Here is a 2,538-nt window from a genome sequence, read left to right on the forward strand (position 1 = left end):
CTCAGGTCAAGGTCCCACGGTCCTGAGATCGAGTCCCGCATGGGCTCTCCTTGCTCAGCAGGGAGCCTGCTTCTCTCTCTGCCTCTGCCTGCCTCTCTGCCTGCTTGTGTGCTCTCGCTCTCTCTCCTCTCTGACAAATAAATAAATAAAATATTAAAAAAAAAAAGGTTGATAAACTTTATTTCATTAAAAATAAAGTTCTGGGGGCACCTGGGTGGCTCAGTGGGTTAAGCCTCTGCCTTCGGCTCAGGTCATGATCTCAGGATCCTAGGATCAAGCGCCCGCATCGGGCTCTCTGCTCAGTAGGGAGCCTGCTTCCCCCCCCCCTCTCTGCCTGCCTCTCTGCCTACTTGTGATCTCTGTCTGTCAAATAAATAAATAAAATCTTTTAAAAATAAATAAATAAATAAATAAATAAATAAATAAATAAATAAAACTAAAGTTCTGTAAGGCAAGAAACACTGTAGCCAAATGTAAATGACAGATTTCAACAGATTTTTCTTTAAAAACTTGGTAAGAGCCAAGAAGCCCTTTAACAGATGAATGGATAAAGAAGATATGGTCCATATATACAATGAAATACTATGCCTTCATCAGAAAAGATGAATACCCAGCATTTGTATCAACACGGACGGGACTGGAGGAGATTATACTGAGTGAAATAAGTCAAGCAGCAAGAGTCAATTATCATATGGTTTCACTTACTTGTGGAGCATAAGGAATAACACAGAGGACATTGGGAAAAGGAGAGGAGAAGGGTGTTGGGGAAAATCAGAGGGGGAGACAAACCGTGAGAGACTGTGGACCCTGAGAAATAAACCAAGGATTTTAGAGGGGTGGGGGTGGGGGTTTGGGTGAGCCTGGTGGTGGGTATTAAGGAGGGCACATATTACATGGAGCACTGGGTGTGATGCATAAACAATGAATCTTGGAACACTGAAATAATAAAGTTAAAAAAAAATTAAAAAAATAGAATAAAAACTTGGTAAGCTGATTCTAAAATGTTAAATGTTAAGAACCAAGAATGAGCAAGATATTCTTATTAGGTGAGAGGATTTGCTCTACCAGATATCAAGACTTATTATAAAGCTATAGTTTATAAGACAGTATGGTGGGCACCTGGGTGGCTCAGTTGGTTAAGCATCAGCCTTTGGCCCAGGTCATGACCCCGGAGTCCTGGGATCGAGCCACTCATTGGGCCCCTTGTTCAGCAGGGAGTCTGATTCTCCCTCTGCCCTTCACCCCACTTGTGCTCTCTCTCTCTCAAATAAATAAATTAATAAAATCTTTATATATATATATATATATGTATGTATGTATGTATATATATATAAAGGCAGTATGGTTTTGATGTAGGGATAGACAAAGAAAAGAATGATGTAGCATAGAAATAAGTCTACACGTAAATGGACAGGATTTACAACAGATGAAACTAAGGCAGTGCAGAAGAGATGGTCTTTTCCATTGATGTAGCAGCTTAGGACGCTCTGAGGACTGAAGGTGAGGGAATGCCCTAACTTGTAACATTTGTCCATATCCATGGTGCCAATACTCCCAGCATGGCTTATTTCAGGCTACCCAAACATTAAAAATCTTCTCATAAAACTCCTGAAATTTTAACAATCAACTCTCATGAGTTCCAGGACAGCACTCAATAAATGCTATTTGGGACAACTGAGTATCCATTTGGATAAAATTCATTAAGAAAGAAGACAGGCAACCCAAATTAAAAGATGAGCCAAAGAGATAAACAGGCACTTCACAAAGAGGAATCCAGATGGACAATAAACAATGAATAGCTATCCAACCTCTTTAGTAGTCAGGGAAATGCAAACTAAAACCACAATTAAATACAACTGCACACCTACCAGATTGACTAACATTCAAAGATCACCAGTACCATCTGTCCATGAAGCTGTGAAGTAACGGTGACTTGTACATTGCACATGGGAGAGTCAGTTGGTGCAACCACTTAGGAAATAAGTTTGGCAGGGCCTACTAAAGTTACTTATGTATGTATCTTGTGATCCAGGAATTCCATTCCTAGGTACGTACCCTATAGCTCATGTCACAAAAATGCATATACAAGTATGTGTATACCAACATTATCCATCATTACCTAATCTAAAAAAACACCTAAATGTCTACCCACAGAAAAATAGATAGCAAAATCCAGCATATTTATATAAAGACCTATTATATAGGCATGAAAATAGATATGTCATTGCTTCAAAAATAATGTGGTTGAATCTAACAACTATAATGATGCATAAAAGAAGAAAAGAAGAATAAATATGTCCACTTATGTAACATTTTGACATAGATGAAAGAATAATTTTGAGGGATATTATATACTATATGGGGATTCATATAATAAAGCAATTAATTAAGTAAAATTGTCATTTCAGTGATGAGATAGAGGTCACTTCTCATGAGATGGGGAGGTGCATGACCTGGAAAGGGCATATAGAATGAAGCCGAGAACTTCTGAGGGCTGACAGTATCTATTTCATTTTTTTTTAAGATTTATTCATTTAT

Source organism: Enhydra lutris, unplaced genomic scaffold, assembly GCF_002288905.1.
Source record: "Enhydra lutris kenyoni isolate GAN:26980312 unplaced genomic scaffold, ASM228890v2 scaffoldscaffold1, whole genome shotgun sequence".
NCBI classification, from domain to species: Eukaryota; Metazoa; Chordata; class Mammalia; order Carnivora; family Mustelidae; genus Enhydra; species Enhydra lutris.